We start from the raw sequence: 20,440 nt of genomic DNA, 5'->3' as shown, positions 1-20,440 counted from the left end.
ATCCTTGAAGGAATGTTTTCTCTCTACAGAATCTCCACTTGGTGCTACTTGATAGCTTGCAGCTGCACCAACCTTGGTTCTAAGACATTCCTGATAAAACTGGAGTTTGTAGTTTTGATTATGACTATAGTAGTTAAAAGAGATTGAGATTTGTGAGGGTTGTCTGCTCTCTTGGGCAGCATGGGCCCACTAAGCGTTGGTAGCTAGTATCTTTGCTAGCCCCAATTAACCATGTATAATATTTGAATAAAGTAACTGGAGTGAGCTAGCTGGGTGTCAATCTTTTTTCATTAAGGCTAAATCCCTCTGCTCCCTAGGAAAATGAAGGCTTAATATCTTGGTGAGCTTCTCTCTCTACAGTGTAGTGGTACATACATTGATATCAATCAATAACCTCTTTTTCATTAGCCATTGCTACATATGCTTAAGCATATGCATATATATTCCTAAATACATAAATCAGATCAGTCTGTATAACGTATATGTGTGTTTTCAGGGCTGACCACATGGTATTGAATGAAGTATTTAAAGCTCATAATCTAGCTTTAAAGCAGAGTGTTTCCTATCTCTTGAATCCTGAAATAAAGCCTAAGCAATCCTCAATATTCTCAAGAAAACAAAGCCATATCTCTTATTATTTACTCCACTTTAGTGATTAAGTCAACTGCTTATTCATATTTTTTGAGTAATAAATGGTTAAGGATTAACTGCTTCCTGAATGGCTAACAGGCAATGCCTTGTTCAATCAGTGGAACAGAGCCAGCATCTAATGTATGTGTGGAAACCACTGGTTTTGTGCAGACTGGATAAATGATTATTTCTTTACATTGCTTGAGGTTTTATTATTCTCAGTATTTCCTAAGGTTGAACTTCCAGATGTGTTCACATCTTTGAAAGTAGCAACAATCAGTGATTACCAACAAGGTCTAGAGAATTGCATTAATTGAGGAAAATTCTTGATGATAGGAGTCAACGTAGTCAAAAGATTTTGTATCAAAGAATAACGCCAAAGATCTGATCTTTTTCAAAATTTTTACTATCTATCTTTTAACTAGGAATGAGCATCATCTGGGTAATATGTAGTATATTGGGACAACTACCTTTAGGAAAGAAGATACCTAGGACATTAAGAGTCAACTAGGTCAAATGCATTACTGAAGAGGTCAGTAATTAAGGTCTACAGAGTATCTTTGCCCTGAGTCACTGTGCTGGTCAGTGGGGGAACAGGGCACTGACACATAATTTTTCTTTCAATTAACTCATTGCATGAGAGAAGAGGTGTAGGGTAAAAAAATGATCCAGCAAAATGATCTTAGAATGAAAGGCAATAGTCCCTTAATAAATAAGCTCACATTGTCTGCTGCATGGATTGTGCCTTTCTAATGCTTTATCTGTGTCTTTTATCTGCTAATGGGCAGGAAATAGTCTCATACCAAGAGGATTTTCAATAACTTTCCAAATGATGAATAAATACGATATATATTGAGAAGTCACACATTCAGTTACTCAGAGAACTGTCATTAACTTTGAAGCTTACATATAAAACATTTTGCATAATTTTTGATGGCTAAAAAATATTCTATTTGAAACCATAGCAGTGTTTTGTATTATGCAAAAGGGAAATCTCAAGGGTAAAGATTGATGCCTAAAGCTAACTCAAAATGCTTTGCTGTTTAATCATTCTAATAGTGGATGGGAACTACATTCATTTTAAACAATCTGGGTATTTCCAGTTTCCATCTAATATTTGCACAGTTTAATGCAGTGGCTTTTACTTATGATAGCTGAAGTATACAGTCACTCTTCTCCCAGATTCTGGTCTATAGAAAGTAAAGTGAAATTGAGGTTGTCAGGCATAATTTTTGAATCTATGTAAGGTGATGAATCAAAGATTTTAATATTTATTCACCTTTGGTTGTAAAAGTTTTATCTTAATAAAATTTGCATGGAGCCTTAACTTCTATTTTCCCAGAGAGGAAAGTACACAGAAAAATTTAACTTCTATAAAGTGTGGCTATTCTTAAGATTGTATCATACATATAATCCCTTTGTCAGTAATAATCATTTTATGCAAAATTAAAAAGGATATAGACACAGTGGAGTTCACAGCAGGGAACCTCTATCATTGGAGAATGTATGGACCTTGTTTCTAACAGAACAAGTATGTATTATATTTAGCATGATCACAAAAAATAAAATTTAAATAATTTAAGATAATATTAGGGAAATTAATAAAAATTCATTAATCATTGATGAAAAACAAGAAGATTGTTTTAAAAAAGGTGGTATTTTTCGGAGTTCAATGTTGTATTTATTTAATCTTATACTTTTTATTAACTATAATGAAAATGTTTTACTTTCCAAATTAAATAACTGCACCAGTTTATTAAGGGCACTCTTTTATGCGCCCCAATCAATGTCTGAGAGCAATAAATTATGTGAATATGTACAATAAGAAAAAGAAAGAAAGTAAGTTGGGAGTGATTTGTATAAAGTTGCAATAATTAAGTACATTTTAATGTATCTGTCTATTTATTGAAAAAGTAGTTTCAATATCCGGTATAGTCAATGTTATTTATAAATGTTTGGAAATTACAGGAGAGCAAGTAAAACATGGTTCGTCAAAAGACAGACTGACTTCCCTTTAGATGATATCCATGTAAATATTGTTTTCTTTGCTCAAATCTAAATCAAAATAAAAAAAGATCTGTCATACAACAAAGGAGATGGAAAGGTTCCTATTACTTGTTATATGAATACACAGAATATGCAGAAATGGACATTCTGAAAAGATAGTTGAAATAATGACAGGAGTGTAGACAGAAAGGTGATAGTGCTAAGAGGGAAGAGAATCGCCAAGTGTAGAGAGCAATGAAAAGCCTGGACTATCAACCTCCAACTTCAGAGAATTTCCAAAACAAATACCACCTGCCTGTCTTGACTCAGGACAATGATGATGTATGGAAGAAAAGATGAAAAGAAGAAAAATTGCAATGTGAAGATCAATAAGAAACTTATCATTTCTACCAGCTCTGTTTTCGTTGATGGCTAACGAGGTGAGAAATGAGCTTATACAAAATGAGTGGAAGACAATTTTTAAAACCTGCTTTCTTAACAGTCTTCTGTTGTATCCTCTTTACCATGAAAAGATCTGGGCTGAGAGTAACATTTTTTTTTTTAAACATGACTACATTGAATGGCAGTATAATTATTCACAATGAATAATAGATTTGTCAATGCGATTACTGTTTACATTAAATCATTCATGCTCCCATTAACACTTTGCCATCAAAGTACTGTAACTGGAAATGAAATATTTGATATAGCCTTACAAATGACATTATATAGGTAATCTATTGTGGTGAAGACTGGAACTCAAGTAAGAACAATGGAGCTATATACTGGTAGAGAAAAGGAGAAATGGCAAAATATCTCTGCCAATAAACCACCTGTCCTTCTAAGCACAGCAATGAAATCCAACAGTTTTTATTTTTTTTTATTTTTTGGAGTAAATAGAGAATGGGTTTAATCAATGTAGCTATTTTTTAATGTGAACACTTCCATACAGAGTAGATTAGACCACACCCAGGCTGCCTCCTCAATAGGAAAAAGAGGAAAACAGTCCTGCAGTGTGAGGACACTGGCATTTCATATTGAATATTGATGAATCCATATCCTGCATTGTGAGAACAATGGGGCAATGTAATTAAGCAAAGCCAACTCCTAGATTTCTCTCTTCTGTGTGTTTAAAATTCAATCACATCTCTTTGCAGCCTACAATGTTTCCAGTCAACCATGTATCCACACAAGGAAATTATTAGTGTATATTTACCAATTTCTACTCTGGTATACTAACTTCATTTTTTCCTAGGAACAAAATCCCATTATCAGTCTAAGGTCCTTAGATATCATTATTTTGTTCTTAGGCCTCATATAAGTACATTTTCTCTGATGCATGTCGTTGCCAACCATGTGCTCATACAACATGCATCTACTAAGAGAAATGACCATATTAAGTGTTATGCAGCTGTTTTTGCATTTCACTAAATAAGAAGCATTATGGAAGTTTCTAATATGATCATGGGTCTCCCTAGCAGAGCTGCATATCTAGTACTGAAATGATGCAAATCTCTTCCTTTGAGAAATAGTGGGCTTTGATTGTGTGACCATTTCCAATCGAATAAGTATTTGTTTTCTCTCTCATTTAAAATCTAAAAAACTTCATGGTGATCCTGACTTTTCACGCACTTTACTGAGCATTTAACAAGATCTTTAAATTTATATTTGGCTTCATTTTAGTGTGACAGTCCCATTTCTTTTGTTGCTGATTTGTACATTTTATATAATATATTAATGTGACATATGCATTTTCGAATCATGCATTATCTTTTTTATTAGTATGATATAAGTAAAGGTGCATATATTATTCAAATATGATAGTGATGTTGATGATAATGATGATAATGATGATGATGATGATGATGATGATGCAGAAAAAGAGCCAAAAAGAAAGGATACTTGAACTTCTACCCCAGTCACAGGAAGTTTTTTTTCTATGATTCCATTCTGTCCTGTCCCCAGGACTCAGTTTAATCCACTAGAAAATAAGAATAAAAACCTCTGACCCCACAAAGACTTCAGCTGAGAAAGCTCATTAGCTATTGTTATAAGGTTGTAACTTGCCAAGAGAACCATATTTTTAAGTTTGGTGAGAATTCTTACTAAAGTCATTTCAATCTCATCCCAAGAATTTTGGAGTTCTAAAAAGGGATCAAATGAGATCAGGGTAGTTTACATTTCAACATAGTGGCATATGGTAAGCAATGTAGACTGGAAGCCCTGATGCTGAAATCCGATCCCACTGATGGTAGCGAAATAAGACTGCAGTAGAACATAAATTTCTTGGTCAATATTCTTACTGTGTGGTAAATACATGTAGGGCTCTTCTGACAATTCTGTACTAGTGATTCCTTCCAGTTTATGACAGTGTTCAGAAAGATAGATTTGAATGTCTCAGATACACCACCCTAGAATAAATCCTTTGCCATGTATTTAGGTTGACCATGTACTATAAAGCTTGATCATGGTGAGAAAATACAGAATTATCTATATACTGCTGTACCTTTCTACACATTTTTCTACAAAATAAAATTTTCTCCATAACCCAAAGTAAATAATTTATAATTTATTAGTTGTAAAAATTGGAATTAACATCCCCAGACCTTTATCATAGTAAGACAAACAAATATAAAGGTAAATACTCCAAACAAACAGGCTTTTATACGAAATCATCTACTAAACCAACCCAGGCATATATATGAGGCATATATAAATAATTACAGAATTATCAGTATTAAATGCTTTTATAACTATTTACTGAAGTCTATATCTGAGAATTTCTTAAAGATTTTAATTTGTTTTTGCTCTGCGTATAACCAATAATAATTAAATAAGTTAACAAACATATTAATCTATATATTTACCATTTCCTCTTACTCTTTTCTTTAGTTATATAATTACATAACTTCAAACTTCAATGTTTTGATGTAGGACTATCTTCTCCATAGTTCTGTCTTGAAGTGCTATTACACAACCAGTTTGCCCTCCATAAGGTTCAAGTCTGCCTTTCTATCAAAGGTTCACATGAAAAGCAATATAAAAGCAGAATTTTTTACAACCAGTTTTTTCATAATATTATTTGTATTAAAGTAGAAACACCTTGGAATCAAGTTCCTATGAAATTATAAAGATTTTTCACCTGATAAGCTACCACACAGAGTCACATCAATGAACACTGTATAAACACTTAGCAGGAGTTCTATCCCTGAGATATTCTACTATGGCCTCAAAGAACATCTCTTCCTAATAGAGACAGAAGATGCTAACAACATCAACCCATGAATCATAAGGGAGAGTATGTGCAGAGATGCTTTGTAGCTTAGCTCTATGGATACCTAAGTGAAATCCCCAAAAGCACCCTGGATGGAATACTAAGGCTATGTGATTCAGACACATTTTAGTACACTTCCCATTTGCTAGACATAACCCAAAGAAACAGAAAAATTACCACAAAATGAAATATAACATATTTCCTTGAAATATTTGCCCAAGAATTGTTATTGCTCTCAACAAGCTAAGCACGCTTTGAAAACTCATTTTGTGAAATTAAATAGCATTCCTTCAAACTAACAAAATGTAAACTTCGCAGAATTATTTAGCAAAAGACTACATTCAAAGATATGTTTCATGTGGATTTAAAATATTTGATAGATATTTTAAAAGATTTGATAGATAGGATTTAAAATATTTAATAGCTCACTGACATATAGGTATATCTTAAATAGTTAAATAAATATATGACTATATTTAGCTAAAGCATAAACATTATTAAAAACAAGTTGTTGAATTACAGATTGTAATCAATAAATCATAAATAGAAACTAAAAGCTTTGCTGAACTCAATGCAAGTCTTAACTCTGAAGGTTCCTAATACCTTCTAATGGCAATTCATTATATAAAACATGAAGTATTTTAATCGATAATACCATAGAAACAATAAAATATGATAAACCTTTTCTATTTCGTTACATTTTATAATCTACACAATTGAAACTTTTCAAAGATGTTTTTTTGTTGGTGGTGTATTTTGCGATCCATTTTTAAAAAATATTTTCAGAAAAGTAGCAGATTATAGAATCAACATGTAAAAATCAGTAGTCTTTCTATGAAGTAACAATTAACTTGCTGAGACAGAAATTGGTTAAAAGAAATCCACAGTAAATTGAAAGAATACACATAATATAAGAAGTAAAAGATCTCTACATTGAAAACTAAAGATACTAAACAAAGAAATAAAGATGGCACCAGAGCTTGGAAAGGCCTTACATGCTCATAGACTGATAAAATTAATATTGTCAAAACAGATACATTACCCAGAGCAATCTGCAAATGCAATACTATCCTAATTTATTGCAATTCAAATTACACTCTTCACAGAAGTAGGAAGAAAACAGTTTCCTAATCCTTATAAAAGCACAAACAGCTGCAAGTAGCCAAAGCAATGTCAGTAGGAGCTGTCATAACATTCAATTTCATATTTTCCTTAAAAACCCATAGAGAAACAGCCCTGGCACAGTACTCATATGATGCATTCACAATTTACATACATATTGGCAAACCATTCATGAGCATAAAATAGAAAGGAATCAATTTTAAAAGTTTAGAAAATTTATTCAACATTTTTAGTGATCAGGAAGATAAAAACTGAACATACATTGAGATCCAATTGCAACTCAATCAGATTGGCCATCACCTAGGAAAGGAATGAATTGACAAAAAAAAAAAAAAAAAATCAAACATGCCAGTGAGAACGTGAGCAATACTAGAACCACTGGTCACCAAATACATTTTCATAGACGTTCCTGAAATAACAGAGAATCTAATTATCATATGCTGCAACACAGTACCACTTTCTAAGTCAGGATACAACTCAAATAGCTGCACATTTATATATACTATTGCAATATTCACAAGCTAAGATATGGAACAAACCTAAAAGTGCCCTACACTATCAGTGAATATGGACATTATGGTTGACATATGATGGAAATATACTCAGCTGTGCAGAAGCATCACCATGGTATGTGTTGGGAAGTGATAGATTGGGGTAGGAGATAACATATATTTCTTGTTACTCCTATTCAAAGAAAAATATTAAGGGACAATTTCTTCATATTTCTTAGGATTTATCTTGACTTCTTGTATCTTATTTTGTCCTGTTCAGCTGAGCTCTCTTACAGGCCTTTCTTTCCTGAAGAGGAAATTGGGGGAAGTAGATCTGGGGAAAAGAGGGGTGGAGGGAAGTGTGAAGAGCAGGGAGGGAAAAGAGTGGTCAGTGTAATATATGAGAAAGGAATCTTTTCAGTTGCAAATAAATAAATTGATAAATAAAATAACTTCTTCATCACACTGGCCTATTGGAAATTTCCTTAATTAATTATTGATATGGGAAGGGTTCAGCTCAGTGTGGATAATTCTGCACCAGTCATGTAGTTTTGGATAAAGGTTAAACCAGTTGAATAAGCTACGATACATGATAGGATGTGAAATCAATCTAGATGTCTGTCATCAGGTTAATGGATGCAATGAGCCATATACATAAAACAGATTATTGCTCAGTATTTTTTAAAAACTATAACAGTATGCAACAGTATGAATGAATGTGTAAAGACACCATACTTCATGAATTATCCAGTGACAGAATTTCAAGTGCAGAAGCTTTCCAGTTTCATGAGGTCCCATTCATCAGTTCTTGATCTTAGACCATGAGTCATTGGAATTCTGTTAGGAAGTTTCCCACTGTGTCAATGAGTTTAAGGCTCTATCCTAATTTCTCTTCTATTAGAATCACTGAATCTGGTTTTATGTTGAGGTCCTTGATCCACTAGGACTTGAGCTTTGTGTAAGGTGACAAATATGGGTCTATTTTCATTTTTCTACGTACAGACAGCCAGTTAGACCAGCACCATTTATTGAAGTTGCTTTCTTTTTCCCATATTTTTGGAGTCTTTGTCAAAGATCAAGTGTCAGTAAGTGTGTAGGTTTATTTCTGGGTCTTCATTTCTATTCCACTGATCAATGTGTTTGCCTCTGTACCAATACCATGCAATTTTTATCCCTTGCTCTATAGTAAAGCTTGAGGACAAGAATGGCATTTCCCCAGCTGTTCTTTTATCGTTATGAATTGTTTTCGATATTCTGTTTTTTTTCCTTTCCAGAGGAATTTGAGAATTGCTCTTTCCATGTCTTTGAAGAGTAGCTAAGATCAAAACCTCAGGTGACAACACATGTTGGAGAGGATGTGGAGAAAGAGGAACATCCTGCACTTCTGGTGGAATTGCAAACTGATAAAACTACTCTGGAAATCAATTTGGAGTTTCGTCAGAAAATTGGAAATGGAGTTAACTGAAGACCCAGCAATACCAGTCTTAGGAATATACCCAAATGGTGCCCTACCACCCTACAGGGAAACTTGTCCCACTATGTTTATAGCAGCCTTATTTGTGATACCCAGAAGGTGAAAACAACCCAGATGCCCCACAGTAGATGAATAGATACAGAAAATACGGTTACAATAGAATACTACTCAGCTATTAAGAACAAGGACATCCTGAGTTTTGCCAGCAAATGGAAGGAACTAGAAAATATCATGCTGAATGAGGTAACTGAGACCCAAATGGACATGCATGGTATATACTCACTAATAAGTGTATATTAACCAAAAAAGTAGAGAATACACAAGAAACAGTCCACAGAACTCAAAAAAGGCAGCAAGCTGAAGTACCCAAGTGACTATGTCTCAGTCCCACTTCAGGAGAGAGAACAAAGCAATCACAAGTAGGGAAGGAAGAAGGGAAGGAGGGACCAGGGAGGAAAAATGGACTGAGGGTCAAGGGGAGGTGGGAACCTGATCTGGTATTTGGTGAGGGAAAAGGACTGAAGTCTGAAAGGCCAGAAGAAAGAATGGAAACAGGCAACCTAGGGAGGTAGGTAATTTGTAGGGACTCTCCAGAATGAACCAGAAACCAAGGAGATGAGAGACTCTCAGTACTCAAAGGGAGGGACCATAGATGAAATTTCAAATATCCACTTTGTTTTAATTTTTACAAAATATCACCATTGTTATCAAGAAGCAGAGCAAGTAAAAAGATATCTCAAAAAAGAGCTAAGATCAGACAAACCATCAAATCAGAACCAACCTCAAACTTTTCAATGGAGGTATTCATTCTAAATTAAGATGAGAGGAAACAAGAGAAAGGAATTCAGAATAGACATTTTTACTGTCTCATATTGCTATTTCTAAAAAAAAAAAGGTAGTGAAAGAGTGCAAAGAGCAGACAGTGGAGTTAATGGAAGAGTTTAGAATAAGTTTTTCTATAAAATATCATGTGGTTAATGAAAAAGAAAATGGCTGAGGCCATTTTCATAGTATAATTATTATTCATCATTTCTCAAAACACTAAGGAAAAACATTCTATTCACTCTATTCAATATCCACTTGTATTAAAGGGTCATATAATGATTTCTCCAAGCTTGGATTATTCCATGACTAACTGCTATTCATTTTTTTTTTAAGATATAGGACTTGTCTTTCTTTTTTTTTAATTTTCTATATACTTTGTTTACATTCCAAATGATTTTCCCTTTCCAGGATCCCGGCAACCCATAAGTGCCATAAGCCATCATCCCTCCGCCCACTCTCCAATCAACCCCTCCTTCTTCTCTGTCCTGGTACTCCCCTATAATGCTAGATCAAGCCTTTCCAGGACCAGGGACCTCTCCTTCCTTCTTGGAGATCATTTGATATGTGAATTGTGTCTTGGTTATTCAGAGCTTCTAGGTTAATATGCACTTATCAGTGACTGAATTCCATGTGTGCTCTTTTGTGATTGGGTACCCCACTTAGGATGATATTTTCCAGTTCCAACCATTTGCCTATAAATTTCATGAATTCATTGTTTTTTAATTGCTGGCTAATATTCCATTATGTAAATATACCACATTTTCTGTATCCATTCCTCCACTGAGGGACATCTGGGTTCTTTCCAGCTTCTGGCTATTACAAATAAGGGTGCTATGAACATAGCGGAGCATGTGTCCTTACTGCATGCTGGGGAGTCCTCTGGGTATATGCCCAGGAGTGGTATAGCAGAGTCCTCTGGAAGTGTCATGCCCAGTTTTCTGAGGAACCACTACACTGATTTCCAGAGTGGTTGTACCAACTTGCATTCCCACCAGCAGTGGAGGAGTGTCCCTCTTTCTCTACATCCTCACCAACACCTGCTGTCTCCTGAGTTTTTAATCTTAGCCATTCTGACTGGTGTTAGATGAAATCTCAGGGTTGTTTTGATTTGCATTTCCCTAATCACTAATGATGCTGAACAATTCTTAAGGTTCTTCTCGGCCATTCAAAGTTCTTCAGTTGAAAATTCTTTGTTTAGTTCTGTACCCCATTTTTAATAGGGTTATTTGGCTCTCTGGAGTCTAATTTCTTGAGTTCTTTGTATATATTGGATATTAGCCCTCTGTCAGATGTAGGGTTGGTGCAGACCTTTTCCCAATTTGTTGGTTTTCATTTTGTCCTTTTGACAGTGTCCTTTGCCTTACAGAAACTTTGTAATTTTATAAGGTCCCATTTGTCTATACTTGATCTTAGGGCATAAGCTATTGGTGCTCTGTTCAGGAAATTTATCCCTGTGCCTATGTTCTCATGGGTCTTCCCAGTTTCTTTTCTATTAGTTTCAGTGTGTCTGGTTTTATGTGGAGGTCCATGATCCACTTGGAGTTGAGCTTAGTACAAGGAGTTAAGAATGGATAGATTTGCATTCTTCTGCATGCTGACCTCCAGTTGAGCCAGCACCATTTGTTGAAAAGGCTATCTTTTTTTCACGACTTTCAGATGGTCAGTTACACTTTTTAACTTGTTTTGTGGGATGTTTTTGGGAAAGAGGAAAGCTTTTGGATTGTAAACAAAGAATATAGAAAATAAAAATATATATTAAAAAAGAAAAGAAATTGATGTGATCTGTAAGAATTACAAAAGGCTCTTTGAATAGGTTGGACACATGTGCAGAAGAGAAACAGCTCCTGGAATTTGCCCTTCCACAGCTCAGATGCTCCATTGAGTACTGCTAGAGAGGACTCAAACAGAAACACAAGCCCACCAACAAACATCAAAAACTGTATTCACTTGTATTCACAACCTTCTCTCTTGTTACAAAAGGAGAGCTAATCTTCCTCATTGCTATGGCATCATAGAAGGTGATTCAGACAATTTGTCCCACTGAAATGGTAATACTGTCTAAGTCATATCATATTACTATCCTGTGCACATACACATTTCCTAGGTTCAGGAAGCTCAACTTCTTCTCTATTACATCTAGTTTTTCAAAAGAAAGTTTGATCACCTTTATTTGTCCCTTGAAGTTGAATGCTATACCAAAATTATTAAATTTCTAAGAACAAACCAAACCTTCTGCCAAGGTCCTGAGTGGGTAATTATGTTTTATTTCTGACTGTGTCCTCTAATATCTTGGTAGTGACCACTTCTTGAATGAAACCTCTGAATGTTTAGTAATGCAGACAACTAATACTGACAAGACTGCTTGACACTTAGATGTAGCTGTTGTGATCACATGGTTTTTCTACTGTCCTCTCCCTACTTTAGTGCCTGTTTGGGAATTCATTTTGCATGTCTTTAACATGCATTTAACATGCATGTCTTCCTGACAATATCACGTTTTAGTTATCATCATGAAACTTCTCCACTTAATAAGCCATTGTCACTGAGTACTGAATTATAGTTGAGTTTATTTAACTTCCCAAGTGCTCTCTCTTATGACTGTCATACAGATCACAACAAACTAAAAGGTAGGTGAGTTCTCAGACCCAACAGATGAAGGAGATAGGGAAAATTAAAGCACACAGACTTACATTGTTGAGAGGCATACCTAGACATTCACTATAACAGTGATTCTTGACACTCTGCTCATTCTAATCTAGCTAATCAGATTTCATGAGTTCCTAGATTTACTCTGGAAGCCATTATACATAAATGATGGCCCCTATATCAGCTTCTTAAAGTGGGCAAGTGACCCTAAGTTTGAGGCCAGATGCTCCAAAACTTTTTATTCATTATTTGTCAGGTCTTAGGGATGATCATCTTTTTTCTATCCAAACAAATAGTGTTTATAGGTATACATCTAAAGTCACCTAAAAATATAAAGTTGAGGAGCCTAGTTCTCTTACACATTTATGTTGTCTAATTTATTTTAGAAATACAAAAACACAACTTTAATATGGAGGGTTTGGCCTTAAAATTAATTATATAACACTCATTATAGGTCTTGAATCAGTGGAGAAAATCTCATCAAAGTAACTGACCAATTTCTTCAGAGCAGCATATAGATCACTTGTGGGAAGATAAATCACCCAGACATGAAGCTATTGACACCATGTTGTTCCCAACCACAATTCCAAAATTCCAATCAGCCCCTCTGTATTCTTTGATCACCAAGATTGTATGTGGCTCTGAATCCAGACAAGAAGTAATCATTATGCTAAAGAACAATGTTGATGTGAAGTATGTGATGGTTGAGGGTTGATAGTATGAGTGTAGTTAGAACAAGAAGATTCTACAAGAAAAGATGGTTGGCTAACATAAAGAGACTCATAACAATCAGTAACTTCATGTATTGTTTCCTTATGAGGATGCAGAACAAATCTAAATTCTCATGTTGCAGTATAATTTCCAATGCATAATTCAAAAGAAGCACTCGAGCATCTTTTTGTGTCTTAAGGATAAGGAAAAAATCTCAGAAGAAGCTCTAAGTGGCTTTGTCAGTTTGTAAGGAACGAACCATGTTCAATTTGAACATTTGAGCAAACACTTCAACTTGCATATGATTTGAAATCCACACACAGGAAAAAAGATTTTTAAAATGGAGATTTCTTATCTACAAGACAAACGTATACTAGAAAACCAGAGGCTAGCAGCAACTGATCTTTCAGTGAAAGATAGGATAAAGTAGCACCAGAAAAACTGTGACTTCCCTTGACAAAGTGTTCACCCTAAACATTAGCCCAGTATTTTAGCCATGACACAACTGATATGTGCTATTCTATGTATGGCTACCCTAAGCCTTATAGCACAACTAGCAGCAACCCTGGACTTTGCCAGAAGATGCTTGTCCAGTAACAACTTTGCTTTAAACCTACCAGTCATGTACATGTGACTGTCAATACTATTTCCCAAATTACCAAATATCTTCCCGCAGTTCCTGATAGCACCAAATGCTTCTGTTCATGAAGCCTTTCTTTTCCTTTTCCTTCCCCCTACCCCCCACTGGAGCCATGCTGTGCTTTGGTTTTTGAGATTGATTCTGAAAGTGAAGCTTGCTACATGTTGAAGATCTGTCTGGTCACAAAATTCTAATTCTTTTGCCTCTGCCTCTTTCCCTATTGTGTTGGTACTGCAGTCATTTGCTTACCAATCCCAGTCTATTAATCCAATTTTTAGGGAAAATGAATATAACTTATTTATTCAAAGAGAGAAGTTCAAAAGCTCATCAATATAATGAAATTGGTATCTATAAATAAGGAATGTTTCAAATCCAGTGTATTATAGATATTATTTGAGTTTCTTTTGATCTGAACAAAATGTTGTGCAATGATTTTAAAAATCTCTTCTTTAAGGTCAGGCAACCTGAGTTCAAATGTTATTTTTCACATTTATAAACTCTGTGACCATTATTAAGTTGCTTAAATTCCAACATAAGTGGTCTTTATGTTAAAATAAAATAGTATATATTTTCAATTCATGCTGAAATTTATAAAAACAGCCCTCCCTAATGCTATGGCAAATATTATGCAAGAAACCCATTATCTTTTATTAATAATAAAAGCATAAAATTTAATCGATAATCTTTATTTTGTTTTTTTTGTTTTTGTTTTGTTTTGTTTTTTAATATTTTAATTTTCTATATTCTTTGTTTACATTCCAAATGATTTCCCCTTTCCCAGATCCCCCCTCCCCATATGTCCCATAAACCTTCTTCTCTCCATCCATTCTCCAATCACCTCCCTCCTTTTTCTCTGTCCTTATATTCCCCTCCAATGCTAGATCAATCCTTTCCAGGATCAAGACCCTCTCCATACTTCTTCATGGGAGTCATTTCTTATGCGATAGATCAAAATAGCCAGGTCTTTTTCTATGTTCAAAAATTAAAATAGAATTTGGAATATATTTCAGATCTCTAGAAATTCAAGTTTACATTTATTTCAACTTAGTTTGTGATAGAACAGTTTAAAACATAAGTGGTAGTTAATATTTCAAATTTAGTTGGGCCTGGCTCCAACCAGGATGAAATCCTCTAGACACACCTGTGAGGGATTAGCTGAACTTGGTTAGCCTCTTTGAATACTTCTGATGGATTTTAATTAAGTAATGAAGACCACCAAAAATGTGGGTGGCACCATTACTCCGGAATTGGGTCGTGAAATGAAGGAAAATAGAAAATGAACCAAGAACAAATATGGGTCATCCCCTACTTCATGATTCTGAATGTAGCATGAATTTAAGCTCCTGTTGCCATGGGACTTTATGACAATAAACTCGAACTATGAGCCAAGTGAAATCCTTCCTTCCTTAAGTTACTTTGTTATTATTTTATCACAGTAAAAGGAAAATTAACCATGACATATGTGAGTAAAAAATTTCATTATTGCATTTTAACCTAAAAGAACTGGGCTGTGTCTTTTCAAATACAATGATCAAGAGTAAAAAAAAATATACATTTTTATAAAGTTTATGTTTATTCAGCTTCTTTGATCATACTAAAGAATCCATTTAAATCAGTATTTTCAAAGTAATATTTTTTTATTTTTAAAATTATACCCATTTTGTGGGGCAGTACATATCAGGACTCCTATGTGGATTCATAGGACAACTGCAGGAATCTTGTGCTCTCCTTCTTCATCCAGGGATATGAACTGAGGTAATTAGTATTTTTTTTTTTTTTTTTTTTTTTTTTTTTTTTTTTTTTTTATTCGATGTAATTTATTTACATTTCAAATGATTTCCCCTTTTCTAGCCCCCCCACTCCCCGAAAGTCCCGCAAGCCCCCTTCTCTTCCCCTGTCCTCCCACCCACCCCTTCCCATTTCCCCGTTCTGGTTTTGCTGAATACTGTTTCACTGAGTCTTTCCAGAACCAGGGGCCACTCCTCCTTTCTTCTTGTACCTCATTTGATGTGTGGATTATGTTTTGGGTATTCTAGTTTTCTAGGTTAATATCCACTTATTAGTGAGTACATACCATGATTCACCTTTTGAGTCTGGGTTACCTCACTTAGTATGATATTCTCTAGCTCCATCCATTTGCCTAAGAATTTCATGAATTCATTGTTTCTAATGGCTGAATAGTACTCCATTGTGTAGATATACCACATTTTTTGCATCCACTCTTCTGTTGAGGGATACCTGGGTTCTTTCCAGCATCTGGCAATTACAAATAGGGCTGCTATGAACATAGTAGAACATGTATCCTTATTACATGGTGGGGAGTCTTCTGGGTATATGCCCAGGAGTGGTATAGCAGGATCTTCTGGAAGTAAGGTGCCCAGTTTTCGGAGGAACCGCCAGACTGATTTCCAGAGTGGTTGTACCAATTTGCAACCCCACCAGCAGTGGAGGAGTGTTCCTCTTTCTCCACACCCTCTCCAACACCTGCTGTCTCCTGAATTTTTAATCTTAGCCATTCTGACTGGTGTAAGATGAAATCTTAGGGTTGTTTTGATTTGCATTTCCCTAATGACTAATGAAGTTGAGCATTTTTTAAGATGCTTCTCCGCCATCCGAAGTTCTTCAGGTGAGAATTCTTTGTTTAACTCTGTACCCCATTTTTTAATAGGGTTGTTTGGTTTTCTGGAGTCTAACTTCTTGAGTTCTTTATATATATTGGATATTAGCCCTCTATCTGATGTAGGATTGGTGAAGATCTTTTCCCAATTTGTTGGTTGCCGATTTGTCCTCTTGATGGTGTCCTTTGCCTTACAGAAACTTTGTAATTTTATGAGGTCCCATTTGTCAATTCTTGCTCTTAGAGCATACGCTATTGGTGTTCTGTTCAGAAACTTTCTCCCTGTACCGATGTCCTCAAGGGTCTTCCCCAGTTTTTTTTCTATTAGCTTCAGAGTGTCTGGCTTTATGTGGAGGTCCTTGATCCATTTGGATTTGAGCTTAGTACAAGGAGACAAGGATGGATCAATTCGCATTCTTCTGCATGCTGACCTCCAGTTGAACCAGCACCATTTGTTGAAAAGGCTATCTTTTTTCCATTGGATGTTTTCAGCCTCTTTGTCGAGGATCAAGTGGCCATAGGTGTGTGGGTTCATTTCTGGATCTTCAATCCTGTTCCATTGATCCTCCTGTCTGTCACTGTACCAATACCATGCAGTTTTTAACACTATTGCTCTGTAGTATTGCTTGAGGTCAGGGATACTGATTCCCCCAGATTTCCTTTTGTTGCTGAGAATAGTTTTAGCTATCCTGGGTTTTTTGTTGTTCCAGATGAATTTGATAATTGCTCTTTCTAGCTCTGTGAAGAATTGAGTTGGGATTTTGATGGGTATTGCATTGAATCTGTATAGTGCTTTAGGCATAATGGCCATTTTAACTATATTGATTCTGCCGATCCATGAGCATGGGAGGTTTTCCCATTTTTTGAGGTCTTCTTCCATTTCCTTCTTCAGAGTCTTGAAGTTCTTGTCATACAGATCTTTCACATGTTTGGTAAGAGTCACCCCAAGATACTTTATACTGTTTGTGGCTATTGTGAAGGGGGTCATTTCCCTAATTTCTTTCTCAGCCTGCTTATCCTTTGAGTATAGGAAGGCCACTGATTTGCTTGAGTTGACTTTATAACCTGCCACTTTGCTGAAGTTGTTTATCAGCTGTAGGAGTTCTCTAGTGGAGTTCTTTGGGTCACTTAGGTAGACGATCATGTCGTCTGCAAATAATGATAGTTTGACTTCTTCCTTTCCAATTTGTATCCCTTTGACCTCCTTATGTTGTCGAATTGCCCGAGCTAGTACCTCAAGTACAATATTGAAAAGATAAGGAGAAAGGGGGCAGCCTTGTCTGGTCCCTGATTTCAGTGGGATTGCTTCAAGTTTCTCTCCATTTAGTTTGATGCTGGCTACCGGTTTGCTGTATATTGCTTTTACTATGTTTAGGTATGGGCCTTGAATTCCTGTTCTCTCCAAGACTTTAAGCATGAAGGGATGCTGAATTTTGTCAAATGCTTTTTCAGCATCCAATGAAATGACCATGTGGTTTTGTTCTTTGAGTTTGTTTATGTAGTGGATTGTATTGATGGATTTCCGTATATTGAACCAACCCTGCATTCCTGGGATAAAGCCTACTTGATCATGGTGGATGATCGTTTTGATGTGTTCTTGGATTCGGTTGGCAAGAATTTTATTGAGTATTTTTGCATCGATGTTCATAAGGGAGATTGGTCTGAAGTTCTCTTTCTTTGTTTGATCTTTGTGTGGCTTTGGTATCAGCGTAATTGTGGCTTCGTAGAAGGAATTGGGTAGTGTTCCTTCTGTTTCTATTTTGTGGAATAGTTTGAAGAGTATTGGTGTTAACTCTTCTTTGAAGGTCTGGTAGAATTCTGCACTGAAGCCATCTGGTCCTGTGCTTTTTTTGGTTGGAAGACTTTCTATGACTCCTTCTATTTCTTTAGGCATTATGGGACTGTTTAGATGGTCTAGTTGGTCCTGATTTAATTTTGGTATTTGGTATCTGTCAAGGAAATTGTCCATTTCCTCCAGATTCTCCAGTTGTGTTGAGTATAGGCTCTTGTAGTAGGATCTGATGATTTTTTGGATTTCCTCAGTTTCCGTTGTTATATCTCCCTTTTCATTTCTAAGTTTGTTAATTTGGATACTTTCTCTGTGCCCTTTGGTCATTCTGGCTAAGGGTTTATCTATCTTGTTGATTTTCTCAAAGAACCAGCTCCTGGTATTGTTGATTTTTTGTATGGTTCTCTTTGTTTCTACTTGATTGATTTCGGCCCTGAGTTTGATGATTTCCTGCCTTCTACTCCTCCTGGGCGAAATAGCTTCTTTTTGTTCCAGGGCTTTCAGGTGTGTCATTAAGCTGGTAATGTATGCTCTCTCCATTTTCTTTTTGGAGGCACTCAGGGCTATGAGTTTTCCTCTTAGCACTGCTTTCATTGTGTCCCATAGATTTGGGTATGTTGTGTTTTCATTTTCATTGTGTTCTAAAAAGTCTTTAATTTCTTTCTTTATTTCTTCCTTGACCAAGGTATCATTGAGTAGAGTATTGTTCAGTTTCCACGTGTATGTGGGCTTTCTGTTGTTTCTGTTGCTATTGAAGACCACTTTTACTCCATAGTGATCAGATAGGAGGCATGGGATTAGTTCGATCTTCTTATATTTGTTGAGGTCTGTCTTGTGACCAATTATATGGTCGATTTTGGAGAAGGTACCATGAGGTGCTGAGAAAAAGGTATATTCTTTTGTTTTAGGATAGAATGTTCTATATATATCTGTTAAATCTAATTGGTCCAAAGCTTCAATTAGTTTCATTGTGTCCCTGTTTAGTTTCTGTTTTCCTGATCGGTCCATTGAGGAAAGTGCAGTGTTGAAGTCACCCACAATTATTGTGTTAGGTGCAATGTGTGCTTTTAGTTTTAATAAAGTTTCTTTTACAAAAGAGGGTGCCCTTACATTTGGGGCATAGATGTTCAGGATTGTCAGTTCTTCTTTTTGTATTTTTCCTTTGACCAGCAAGAAGTGTCCCTCAGGGTCTCTTTTGATGACTTTGGGTTGAAAGTCAATTTTATCTGATATTAAAATGGCTACTCCAGCTTGTTTCCTGGGACCATTTGCTTGTAAAATTGTCTTCCAGCCTTTTACTCTAAGGTAGTGTTTGTCTTTGACCCTGAGGTGTGTTTCCTGTAAGCAGCAAAATGTAGGGTCCTGTTTACGTATCCATTCAGTTAGTCTGTGTCTTTTTATTGGGGCATTAAGTCCATTGATGTTAAGAGATATTAAGGAATAGTGATTGTTACTTCCTATCATTTTTGACGTTATTTTTTAAATTTGAATGCTTAACTTCTTTTGGGTTTGATGAAAGGTTACTATCTTGCTTTTTCCAGGGTGAAGTTTCCCTCCTTGTATTGGTGTTGTCCTCCTATTATCCTTTTTAGGGCCGGGTTTGTGGATAGATATTGGGTAAACTTGGTTTTGTCATGAAATATCTTAGTTTCTCCATCTATGGTGATTGAGAGTTTTGCTGGATATAGTAGTTTTGGTTGGCATTTGTGTTCTCTTAGAGTCTGCATGAGATCTGCCCAGGACCTTCTAGCCTTCATAGTCTCAGGTGAAAAGTCTGCTGTGATTCTGATAGGTCTTCCTTTATATGTTACTTGGCCTTTTTCTCTTACTGCCTTTAGTATTCTTTCTTTGTTTAGAACATTTGGTGTTTTGATTATTATGTGACGGGAAGTATTTCTGTTCTGGTCCAGTCTGTTTGGAGTTCTGTAGGCTTCTTGTATATTCATGGGCATCTCTCTCTTTAGGTTAGGGAAGTTTTCTTCCATAATTTTATTGAAGATATTTGCTGGCCCTTTAAGTTGTAAATCTTCACTCTCCTCTATGCCTATAATCCTTAGGTTTGGTCTTCTCATTGTGTCCTGGATTTCCTGGATATTTTGGGTTACAAGCTTTTTGCATTTTGCATTTTCTTTAACTGTTGAGTCCATGGTTTCTATGGAATCTTCAGCATCTGAGATTCTTTCTTCTATCTCTTGTATTCTGTTGTTGATATTTGTATCTCTGTCCCCTGATTTC

This window comes from Apodemus sylvaticus, chromosome 23, assembly GCF_947179515.1.
Source record: "Apodemus sylvaticus chromosome 23, mApoSyl1.1, whole genome shotgun sequence".
Taxonomy (NCBI): Eukaryota; Metazoa; Chordata; class Mammalia; order Rodentia; family Muridae; genus Apodemus; species Apodemus sylvaticus.
Note: the sequence above shows the minus strand (reverse complement) of the source record.